The sequence below is a fragment of the Dioscorea cayenensis genome, unplaced genomic scaffold (assembly GCF_009730915.1).
Source record: "Dioscorea cayenensis subsp. rotundata cultivar TDr96_F1 unplaced genomic scaffold, TDr96_F1_v2_PseudoChromosome.rev07_lg8_w22 25.fasta BLBR01001222.1, whole genome shotgun sequence".
Taxonomy (NCBI): domain Eukaryota; kingdom Viridiplantae; phylum Streptophyta; class Magnoliopsida; order Dioscoreales; family Dioscoreaceae; genus Dioscorea; species Dioscorea cayenensis.
Window position 1 is genome coordinate 117,731 of NW_024087613.1, and position 13,294 is coordinate 131,024.

Below are 13,294 nucleotides of genomic sequence, written 5' to 3' on the forward strand. Positions count from 1 at the left end.
GGAAATAGTGGTAGGATAAATCACATCGGAGGAGAAAGGGGATGCTCTGCTACCTCTCCACTCACCCTCTCAACCCTCTCCAATCTAGCTTTGTCTAACTCTCGTGGTGTGTCACTCACTCACAAAGGTTACCAATAAGAATCCTCAACCTTGGTGTCACTCTAATTGATTATTCACACAATCAAGCATTCAAGATTGGAACTCAATTAAAACATCAATTAATGAAAGCATAATGAAAGGTTTAATGAAATAAATATATCCTAGGGTTCACAAATCCAAGTACCCACTAGGGGTTTAGCTCTATATGGAGCTAGTTATAATTAATGAAATCAAATGTAAAAACAAGTAATCCATAGAAAACCACTCGATAGTCGTGACGATGGTCTTGTGGAGAAGCCTCTACTCGTCCAAGGGTCCCTTTAGTCCGATCTAGGATACACCTCGCAGGATCTGTGCCGACGAAAGCTCTCCCACTAACATTCTTCCAAATGGAGCGCAATGTCGGAGCCGTAGAACCTTTCCCTAATCCCTAGCCAATACCTCTCCAAACCGTAGATCGATGCCCCTTCTCAAGTTGGGGAAAAGATGGAGAAAAGAATGTTGAAATTAGGGGCTGAAATCGGCCTTAAATAGGGCTGGAATCGAGAATCCACACGCCCCTATGGATTTACCACACGGGCATGGATAATTTCCACATGCCTGTGTGGATTCCCTGGAATTCACTTTTCTTGGCTGGCTATGAACAATACCTACTACAATGAATTGCTATAGTGTTTGTTGCAGTGCCCTGCTACAATATCATCCTGAAACACTCTCGAATCCATGTTTTCATCGAGGTAACGTAAACAGGCACACATTTACCTCATAGGTCGCTTTGCTTCTTCAACAACGGCTTCATCAGTAAAGATCTTACTAATAATGCATAAGCCGGGATACTCGAATATGACTGCCTTTGTGGCCCTCCAAATCATTGTCTTAACTTGATTGATGGAGGTTGGCACACATTCTCGCATCTTGAGACTGACTTATGTCTTTGCATTTGATCCTTCTCAAGATTTTCTCCAAATGGTGCATTCACGATCTACATTGGCTTCTTTCTCTAACATTCGGCTTCATAACCCTATATGCACGAAAGTAACATAAATGCACACATATTAGCGCTAAAACCTGATAAAAGTAATGCTCATCATAAGGAAACAACACTTCACATTCCTATCACACAAGCACTTATCAAACTCCCCCACACTTAAGCTTTTGCTTGTCCTCAAGCAAAAATTAAAACATTAAGGCATAGATGAAGGAAGTATTGGAAGTGCTTGGCCTTAGGTTCACCAAAGCATACAAAGATAGCATTCTGCAAGTAAGGGAAGTTTCAACATTTAATACGAAAAATCAATGCTCTAACTAAAAACTTGAATAAAAAAGGATACAAACCCGCAATTTGTGTAAGTGTATGTAAACTCGCTCAAGTCAACCCAAGGTATACTCCTTAAAGTTCTAAGTAAAGGGACTTATTTATCTACAAAAATTAATAAAAATTTGAAAAGATGGCAGTAGTTTCACACATCCTCTAAGGTAGCCCTTTCCAAGGTGGCCACTAAGGTGGCCTTCACACTTTCGAGGTGGTAGCTCTTTCTACCGGGGTGGTAGCTTTCACTCATCCCATGAGATAGCTTTTTCTCTCATTGGGGCATAACTAGTATCCAACTTATGATAGTAGCTTCATACTTCATAGGTTGTAGCTCTTTCCACCCAACAAGCACAACTAAACAATAAACTTTTTTTTTTGAAATTAACAAAAGAAACAACACAGGTTGTGAAGCACACACAGCCCACTTTGGCCTTATCCATGACTAGTTCTCAATTCCCATACTGACAAGACCATCTGCACGCATACACGAGGAGGTTCAGTAAAGCTTAATAAAAACAAAAATAGCTCGAGTATATATAGAAGATTAAGCAATGAATACAACTCGAGACAACAAAATAAACTTAGAAGGAAAGTTCTTTCTGAGTATACAAGTCTAAAATAAAACAAGAAGTAAAGAAATGAAAAACGGAGTTAAGTGTTGGTGTCATCAGGTCTCTCCTCCGTTGCTGATGATGGTGCTAGATCGAAGGGTGCAGGTGGATTAGGTGATGCTAGAGTAGGAGATGGGGATTGCCGGAGATGCCGGGTCTGCTAATCAGTAGCTGTTGTAACACATCGAAACGGGCCACCATCTCTGTATACTGCGGTGACTGTATCTCCCGAATCTCGATAATTTCATAGCACAATACACTCACAGTGCTCTCGAGCCTCTCAATATGATCATAGGCTCCTGAAAAGGGTAATCGGGCACCCTGAAGTCTCGATCGCCTTTGGTGAGGAATCCCTCGCAGCATCCCCTCTACCCTCGATGCTCTCAATGGTGGATGTAAGCAAAATGTAAACTCCAAGACCCTATCTGCGCATTACTCCCATTATCCTGAGAGTATCGAGTCCAAGAGGAGAAGGAATAACTGTCTTTTCGGTATCCCGAATAGCATCCATGAGGCCCATCCCCAGAACAAGTCTAGTGATGTATGGACCAGCAAATAATACTCCCACTCTCCCATTATGGCCCTGGTATCATAGATAGTCAGCCACAACGTGCCCCAAGTGAATCGGCAGAGTCCGGACCATAAAAAACAAATAAAGTAACCCCTTGCTGGCTCAAAACACCCGTGTTGTCGCCTTGGCCATCCACAGATCTACTAAGGATGGCGAATAAATACCTATAGCTCAGCCGGGATAAACATGTAGCCTTGAATACTCCCGGTTCATGCTGCCCCTGTCCGCACAAGGCTTGGTAAGCTTGCCGTGGGGTCAAGGTGCCAGGGTAATCTATCGGTAAATATCCATACTCCTCAGTATCTATATATGTCTCATCATACAAGCCTATATGAATCGAAAACTCAGTGACACTCATAGTAAAATGACGTCCAAACACTCTGAACTATATTACATCAGTAATGTCAAATCTCCCATATGGCTATTCGAACTCAAAAGACGCTAGTACTTCCAGTGTCAGCGGCCGGATAACTTGCTCTCGTATCGACAATAATCTCCTCCACCTTTCCTACGGCTATCAGCATGCCAATCTCATAAGCCAACTCATCACCTCGTTGGACCTCACTCAGCACACTCAGGTCCATGAACCGGGATTGTCCGACCCTAAGTCCTGATAGCCGCTCAAATCGAGCCTGATGCTTAGGTTTCGAGAATTCAATATCTGCCAACTCAAGTGAAGTCTCTCTAGGATGCTTACCACCTTGCTTCTTTGAGAGCGGTGCCATATCTGTGATGAATGATGAAGAGAACGATCAAAGAAGCTTAGAAAACTATACTGCTGAATTCTACAAGGGTTTGTTGAAATTACCCACCCCCATGTGGATCTGCGGGCGTGAAATCCGCACGGTTGCACGTTAATGCTCTAAAATTACAACTTAAAAACCATGGTTAAACTATTATAAAGTGGAAATTGCATGCAACTCAAGACTTTTGATCTATTAAAACAAGAATTGGCGAAGAAGAGAGGGTAAAAAGTTTACCGATGAAATAAGTATGAAAACTTCAAATTCGGCGTTGAAATTGACTTGAAACCCCTCTAAAACAGCGATATGTGGGCTAGGAGACTGATTAAAGTCGATCTTCGAGTGATTAGAAGTGAAAAAGAAGAGAATTCAAGAAAATTTTAAAGAAAAGCCCGCGTCTCTTGGAATTCTGCGCATCCACACGACCGTGCGGAAATTACTCATGCCCGTGCGCCTCCACGAGAGAGACTCACAGGGAAAATGTATGGCCTTGTGCACTCTCGGGAAAACACTCAACCTTTCTGAACGCAACCACACGAGCGTGAGGAAAATGCCCACGCCCGTGCACCCGACCCACAAGGGCAGATGCACGCCCTTGTGGCTTCTCTGTCCAACCAAGAATAATTACTAAGTGTTTCGCATGGCCGTGTGAAAATTTCCGCACGGGGGTGGATATTCACAGGTCCAACTCACAGGGGCGATCGCACGCCCATGTGTCTTCTCGGGATAGAGGAAAGCTTTGCTACAGAGATCCACACGGGCATGTGGAAATTACCCACGCCCGTGCATTTATCACCGGAATGGCCACAGCGGGTGAGTCCACGCCCCTGTTTGCTCTCGGGAAAAAAAATTGCTAAGTCTCGGCAAGAAGACACACGCCCATGCGGAAATTACCCACGGGCGTGCGAAACTCACAAGGTCGTTCACAGGGGAAAGTCCACGCTCTTGTGTCTTCTCTAGATGAGCTCGCAATGTAGGCCCACGGGCATGTGGAAAATACCCACGCCTGTGTGTTTTCTCTGGATGCCTTAGAAAACTCTGCAGGCTCTGCAGAAAAATCCTGAACATGTATACACATTCAGAGCCTGCCCTACTATTCAAAATACACCAGCTAAAACATGAAAAACTCACTCAAACGACCAAATCTTTGCCAAATCCACATGAAAACAAACAATGACATTAAGAGTCCACCGTAAAATCACAGCAAAAGCAACTAAAAATCAAGACACCAACACTCAACACGTTATTCATGCAAACACTATACTAACAACTAAGAAAAAAGTAAACACTTGGGTTGCCTCACAAGAACCAATTGTTTAATGTCACTAAGCTTGATGTACCTTATCTTACCTCACGGGGGTTCATAGATGAAGGTTGCCCTCTTACCCATAGCTTGAAAGCATGAAGAACAAAGTCTCTTAAAGGTAGAGGGAGAGTTATCGAGCTTGGTACCACCTAGCAGAGGTTCATCCAACTTGTTCAGTTTACGCACCTCCCTAATAGCCTTGGGGTGTTTCCAGTGGCATCTCCTTGCCCTCCTCATCTTCCGGAGTACCTTCTTCATGATCCCCGGAGTAGATGGCACTTTTTTCCGTTGAACTAAGCATCATTACTTCCTCGTTGTCCACCTCTTGGTCGAACAAACCCTCGTACAAGTCCGGATTGAATATTTCCTGCATATAGTCATCAACAATCTCGTCAGTAGTGTCGAGAAAGTAAAAAGCATCATCAAAGTTAAGAGAATGTCGCATGGCTTCGGCGAGGCAGTATGTGAGCTTATCATCTCCAATCCTCAAAATCAACTCCCCGTCGTCCATGTTGATCAATGCCTTAGAAGTGCGCAAGAATGACCTCCCAAGTATTAAAGGTACATCCACATCCTCATCGGTGTCCAACACTACAAAGTCTACAGGAAAAATGTACTTGTCCACCCTGACAAGCACGTCTTCAATGATGCCCCTCGGATGTCTTACCGTTTGGCCCGCCAATTGCAATGTCATCCGAGTAGGCCTAGGCTCTCCCAAGCCTAGCTTATGAAAGAAAGTATAAGTCATGACTTTAATACTAGCCTTGAGTCTACCAATGCCATTTCTTCACCAAAATTTCCAATATTGCACGGAATGATGAAGCTTCCCGGGTCTTTCTTCTTGTTCGGTATATTCTTTTGCAAGACCGCTGAGCAAGAAGCATCTAGAATCACAGAGGCACTCTCCTCTAATTTCCTTTTGTTGGTCAACAAGTCTTTCAAGAATTTTGCATACTTAGGCATTTGGGATAATGCCTCAATAAAGGGAATGTTGATGTGGAGTTGCTTGAACAAACTCAGGAACTTCTTGTACTATTCATCACTTTGGTCATTCTTCAATGTAGAGGGATAAGGGATTCTTTGCTTGAAAGATGGGGGTAACACCTCCTTCTCTTTGCTTGCTCGCTCCTCAACCTCTATGACCTCGGGTGCGTCCACATTGGGCCTCTCACTCGGAAGCCTACCCTCAACCTCACGACCACTTCTTAAAGTGGTCGCCTTCATATGCTCTCTAGGATTTGTTTCGGTATTACTTGGTAAGCTTCCTTGTGGTTTTTCCAATAGAGATTTCGCAATTTGCCCCACTTGATTTTCAAGATTATGCAAAGAAGTGGTGTGGTTGCGAAGTGCAGCCTCAACTGATTGAAACCTTGTATCTGATGATTGCACAAATCTAGTCAAGGCCTTCTCTAAATTGGTCATTCGGGTTTCCAAGCCTGAAACTCGATTCTCCATTTTTGGGGCTTGTTGTTGTTGGAAACCGGTTGGTGCCATGGCCTTTTGTGGTTCTTGGTTGCTCCACGAAAAATTGTGATGACTCTTCCAACCAGGATTGTAGGTGTTGCTATATGGATTGCCTTGGTTCCTCATTGCATTACCCACAAAATGGACTTTCTCCACTAAAGATGCATCACCAATTGAGATCGGGCAATCGGAGGGAGCATGTCCTCCACCGCATCCAGTGCAAGTAGTCACGTCCGCCACTCTATTAGAATTTAGAAGGTCTAACTTCTTACTCAACGATTCTACTTGAGCTGCCAATGAAGTCACTGCATCTATTTCATAAAGCCCGGCCACCTTTTTCCTTTCCCGCGCATTCCACTGATAACTGTTCATGGCCATGTCTTCTACCAACTATCGGGCTTCTTCTGGGGTTTTACTCCCTATTGTACCTCCTGCGACAGCATCTAGCAATTGCCTTATGCTCGGATTCAACCCATTATAGAAAGTCTGAATAATCATCCATTCGGGAAATCCATGTTGTGGGCACCTCTGCAAAAGATCCTTGAAGCGCTCCCATGTCTCAAACAATGACTCTAGCTTCATCTGCACAAACGATGATATTTCATTGCGAAGCTTGGCCGACTTTCCTGGAGTAAAGTATCTAGCAAGAAAAGCTTCGATCATCTCGTTCCAAGTCATGATGGAGGCCTTGGGCAAAGAATGTAGCCACTGTTTGGCTCTTCCGTTAAGAGAGAATAGGAAAGCCCATCAATCTAATAGCATCATCCGATGCACCGTTAATCTTCAGCATATCACAAACTTCCAAGAAGTTCTGTATATGGTTGTTGGGATCCTCATCGGCCAAACCATTAAACTGTGTTGATTGCTTAATCATTTGGATGAATGATGGCTTCAGCTCGAAGTTCAGAGCTGTAATCGGGGTCGCACAATACTCGATTATGTGCCCAAAACTGAGGGTCTAGCATAATTAGAAAGTGTTCTCTATTGCTCATTCAGTTCTGTCATATTATCTGATCCTTCAACTTCAAATTTTAGCTTGATTAGACGGTTCTTACACAGGTTTTTTTCCCCTTCTTCTGAGTGTACATTCAAGTTTAGGATCTCCTTCAATCAAAATCGAAGGGTTCTCTCGGGTCATAACCTGGAGCTGCACCCAAAGAAAGAAAACAAATCAGAACAATGATAGAAAAAGAAGATGTGACATAGAATGAATGAATGAAAAGCTAAGAAAACAAGTGCACGGGTTTGTCAAAGTAATAAATCCCAGATGAGTGGGTATCGTATCCTCAGTGAGTAGGGAATAAAACACTTAAATTGTTTCTTAACTAAGCGTAAAGTGAATAATAGTTGTGTGGCAAGATATAACATAACAAAACTAAAAGAGACAAGAAAGAGAGCACACGTAAAGGGGAGGTAAGGCAATTGATAAAAATGGGGTACCCGGATATTGTTCCGCCTGGGACATTCATTTCAAGCGCAAAACCCTCTATTATGCTTTTTAACTAATGCATTAATGAGTCATGGAGATTCTTCAATACATGGTCCAAAATCTAAGGGCAACCATGCTTATCTCTATACATGTCCCGGAGGAGAAATTGAACAATCTCTCAACCTCGCACTCACATAGAATCGCAATAACTTCTAGGGATTCCAAGTGGTAAATCCTCTTCCTAAATGTAGACCTAACCCTTTGGTCAAGGTGGAAGGTCCCTAGTCACAATTAAGCCCTAGGTGCTAAAATCACTTCAACGCTTCACTCCGTTGCCTCTGTAACTAAGCCTAGCGGAAGGTCCTCCCTTAGCCCATTCACTCTACTATGACAAGAAAGAACTCGAGGAAATGGAGGTAGGATAAATCACATTGGAGGAGAAAGGGGACACTCCGCTACCTCTTGACTCACCCTCTCAACCCTCTCCAATCTAGCTTTGTCTAACTCTCGTGGTGTGTCACTTACTCACAAGGGGTACCAATAAGAATCCACAACCCTAGTGTCACTCTAAGGGAGTATTCACACAATCAAGCATTCACGATTGGAACTCAATTAAAATGTCAATTAATGAAAGCATAATGAAAGATTTAATGAAACAAATACATCCTAGAGTTCACAAATCCAAGTACCCACTAGGGGGTTTAGCTCTCCATGGAGCTAGTTACAATCAATGAAATCGAATATAAAAACAAGTAATCCATAGAAAGCCTCCTCGATAGTCATAATGATGGTCTTGTGGAGAAGCCTCTACTTGTCCAAGGGTCCCTTTGTCCGGTCTAGGATACACCTCTCCGGATCAGTGCCGACGAAAGCTCTCCCACTAACCTTCTTCCAAATGGAGCGCGATGTTGGAGCCATAGAACCTCTCCTAATCCCTAGCCAATACCTCTCCAAACCCTAGCCGACGCCCCCTCTCAAGTTGGGGAAAAGATGGAGAAAAGAATGTTGAAATCGGGGCTGAAATCGGCCTTAAATAGGGCTGGAATCGGGAATAAACACGCCCCTGTGCATTCACCACACGGCCCGTGGAATTTCCACACGGACGAGTATAATTTCCACATGCCCGTATGGATTCTATGGAATTCACTTTTCTCGGCCGGCTGTGAACAGTACCTACTACAACATTTACCTCATAGGTAGCTTTACTTTTTCAACAATACTTCATTGGTGAAGATCTTGCTATTAATGCACAAGCCAGGATACTCGAATGTGACTGCCTTTTGTGCCCTCCAAATCATTGTCTTAACTTGAATACATGGAGGTTGGCACACATTCTCGCATCTTGAGCCTGACATATGTCTTCGCGTTTGATCCTTCTCAAGATTTCATCCAAATGGTGCATTCACGATCTACATTGGCTTCTTTCTATAACATTCGGCTTCAAAACCCTATATGCATGAAAGTAACATAAATGCACACATATTAGGGCTAAAACCTGATAAAAGTAATGCTCATCATAAGGAAAGAACACTTTGCATTCCTATCACACAAGCACTTATCGGTCACCATTTCTACATCATCTCCCTTTGCCATGTCATCTCCTGGCTTGTCACATAATGCACCAATCCAAGCCTCCAGACCTAACAATCTCCCTCTTTGGCATTATTTGACACAATCTTTACCTTCAGACTACTACCAAATCAACACTAGTTATAACACAAAGTTACAACATGTACTAGAACCTAGAAAAGACTCAACTGACTGTGCCAGTTGCAACACCTAGTTATAAACATGAACCTGAACCTAGATATAACTCAACTGACTTTCACAAGACTGATTTTTCAAAACCATCATCTAGTTGTTACAAAAGATTGTTCATCAATTAAAAGCAACAAGCAACTAGTGATTTACAAGAATAACATACCAACTCAATCTATAAGCAAATACTATTAGCTGTTCAGAAGGCCAAATATAAAGACTATTCATCAATAAAACTAAACAATAAGACAACCAATAAAACTAAATGATAAGATAATCTAGCAGTAGGCAGTAATCCATGAGAGGTTGTTCTTGAAGTTGCAACTCTCCCTAGGTTGTAGGATTGCTGGTTAATGATGCTCCCCCTTTCTTCTGTCTAAGAACTTTGAGGTGAGCCTGGATACTCTATTTTTTGTTGAACAATGATGGTCAATTCTACAGACAAGGCTTTTTGTCTTTTCTCTAAGTCTTCAAACTATTTGATCAACATATTCTCATAATAATTTTCAATATGAAGGCTTGGGACTACACCTTCAACAATTAGAGATGGTGGTGATGACTGTCTTCCAACTGGTAGATCAATTATCTTTCCAAAGATGAAGAGCATTGGTGATTTCCTCAGTTTCTTGATTCCTGACACCATCTATTCCTTCTCTAGTTGTACGTTGTGTAGCAACAAGTAGTGAGTGATCAGAACTGGATAGCCAAGATGACTCACGGTTGTAGAGATATGTAACACTTCAGAGATCCTCTCAAAAATGAACTGTCCCAGATTGAATTTTTTGTCAGTAACTATGGCATATAGCAACAATGCCATCTCCTTCAGATTGTTTGAGTTATGGGCTGTAGGAAACCAATTGATTATTCCTAATCTAAACAAAACATTATACTTCACAGTCAACAGCGATGCTGGTAGTCTAGATTCATATCCCCTTTCGAACTGCACTTTCCACTAGTTATTTTACTGAGAACTTCATCATTGTGTTCTAGGCCTTTTTCAAACACTTCATCTACAATCTTTGTATGAAACTCTAGAAAATCATTAATTTTATCTTGTGAAAACTCCACCATCTTTCCTCTCACAAGCACTTGCTGCAATCCTTTGGCTCTTCACATCTTGATTGTGGGAGACAAATTACTGTAGAAATTTTATACCAATGAGGAACTGTAGCTTTTTCCAAATGTGGTTGATTTAATTAGCTCATTTTCAGTCAAAAATTCAGTTAATCCATACTTCTCAAAAGCAGAGTCTTCTATTACTCTTTCTATAATCATTCCTCACTCATAGATGATCTTTCAATCTCTTTCTACATTCTTCATTTAAGAATCTCTTTCTGAGGAATTGAGGAAGATTCTCCAGACTTCTTCTTTGTTTTAGGAGAAGCTTTCTGCACTCTTTTCTCCTCTGATTTCTTTTATTTTGCTGACCTGGATTGATTTTTTTTCTTCAAGATCTGAAAAAGAACTTTTTTTTTATCTTTTTTAAACATCCTTCTTCTGACTTCTGAGAATAGTACCTTCTTTTTTATTCAGCGAAAAAAAATATTTTCTTATCTTTGACAATTTTTCTATACGAGACTTCAGTGGAATATCATCATATTTATGTGAGCTATCCAATGACTCTTCATGATCTTCATCATAGTCGTATGTGTGACTGCTAGAAAAATCACTTGATTCTTCCTCCAATTCATTAGGTACTATTTTTTTTTTTTTGACAACATGGCTAGCTGGTTCTTCTAGTACTTCAGTCACTGGTTGTACCTGTGTTGAAACATCTTCAGCAATGTCTTCCATCATTGATTTGAAATTAATTTGAGATTGTTCAACCATCTTTTGTGCTTCTTCTACTTTAGAAAATATGTGAAATTGATCTACCCTCCAATCATATGAAACCTTGGTTTCTCTTTCTCTTGTGCATTTGAAGTAGAACCAACAGGGTTGATCTTGAAGGATCCTTCCTTTTGATCTTCTATCCTCTTCATTTCTTCTTCTTTATAAATTCTTGGGAAAGCATCATACATCCATCCATATGGATCATTTTCAGATGACTTACCAGTAGAGGTTGATTCACGGGTTTTTTGTTTCTCCTTGAATAAGTCTGGTAGACGTCTAGGGAGCGAAGCTATTGAATTTCTTCTTCAATTGGCTCTGGAGAATTTTCTCTAAAGGAAATGGGAGCTTCTTAAGGAACAATCACCGTAGATAATTCTTCAGGTGCTTCTGAAGACGGATTGCTTCCATTTATGTGATTTTGTTTTACATTTCAAATATTTATGTTTTTTTGAAATACACAACACCAGTCCAAATTTATATATATATATATATATATTAATATATCTAATATAAGGGCCTAAAGTAACAACATTAAGGCCATTTTTCCAAAGCACTTCATCTTTCAAAGTTTTACAAAGTTACAAACCCCTAGTGGCTTGAATCTTGACTGGCGTTTGGCGTCGAGTAGCAATTTTTCACCTTTACACTCTAACGGATCGGCTCCTTGTCCAGGTTCTCCATCTTCTCCTTCAACTTCACTTAATTTTTTTCTCATCAACCAGATGGCCTAGATCATTATCTCACCGCAAGAAGAGCGATAGTGGATGCGGATCCGACCGAGCTTATGGGGGATCCGGGAAGGCAGCGGTTCAGAGCAAGTGGCAGAGCAAAAGAGTCAAGAACAAAAGAGTGATTGTTTTTTTTTCATGTTGAGGAATTTTAGGGGTTTTCTTTTGTTTTAAATTTGTTGATGATTTATAGCAAGGAGTCAAGAACAAAGGAGTGATTGTTTTGATTTTTGAGATTTTGATTATTTATAATGTTTCATACTTTCATGTTTGAATGATAATTTGAAAAATAGCAATAATAATCTAAAAATTATTTAAAAAATATATATATATTACAAGATCTGTAGATTATTTAATAAAGTGCTAATTGGATGATAATTTAAGTAGGAAGGATGATGTTGCAATCCTTTTGATTATTTAAAGTTTTGATTGTTTGTAATTTTTTATTTTGGATAATAAGCTAAATGAATATTTTGGTTATTTTAAAAAAAGTTAAATTGTGTAGACATTACTCTGTTAGTAGACAATACCAGAGATAAGATAATAGTAGGTTGTTAATTTATGTAATTGTTTTATAATAATTTGATTGAATAAAGAAGAATGTAAAATTCAGATTTTATGGTTTTTATTTTTTACTAAGATTTTTTCCCATTAATTTGAGAATATTTTATTTTTTGAATTTTTCAATAAAAAATAGTAGCGGCCAACACAGTATGAGCCGCACCCAGAATGGGTGTGTCTTGTACTGGGTTGATAAGTGCTTGTGTATTAGTAATACAAAGTATTTTTTTCTTACGATGAGCATTACTTTTATAAGATTTTAGCTCTAATACATTTGTATTTGTGAACTTTCGTGCATGAAGGGTTGTGGAGCCAAATAATGAAAGAAATAAGCCAAAGTAGATTGCGATTGTACTTTCTTGATGAAATCTTAGAGTGAACAAATGTGAAGACACAAGTTGTGATCGAAGGTATGTGAATGTGTGCCAACCTTCATGTGCTCAAGCAATTACATGGTTTGGAGGGCCACAAAAGCAATTACATTTGCGTATTCTGACTTGTGCAATGTAAGCAAGATCTTCACCAATATGGCATTTTATTGAAGAAGCGATGCAATCTACGGTATAGACGTGTGCCCGTTTATGTCGTCTCGATGAAAAGTGTGGATTCGAGAGTATTTTGGTGGAGTACTATAGCAGGTACTGTAGTAATTTATTGTAGCAGTTACTGTTCACAGCCTGCAAAAAATCAGATTTTCAGAAATCCACATGGGCGTGTGAAAATTACCCATGCCTATGTGGATACCCCATTCCAGCCCTTTATAAAGCCGCGACTTGTACCGATTTGGGGATCCATCTTTCGTCCTTCTTTCTATCTTTTCTCTATCTTTTGAGAGGCTTGCGGCTAGGGTTTAGAGGGGTTTTTGCAAGGCTTTTGGAG

General features: G+C 40.6%; 1 non-coding gene across 1 annotated transcript; it reads left to right on the forward strand.

The window, feature by feature from the left end:
- The first annotated feature begins 6,614 nt into the window (after nt 1-6,614).
- LOC120255873 lies at nt 6,615-6,721 on the forward strand. Its single transcript, XR_005535125.1, has one exon. It is a non-coding gene; the product is annotated as a small nucleolar RNA R71 (small nucleolar RNA).
- The last annotated feature ends 6,573 nt before the right edge of the window (nt 6,722-13,294 follow it).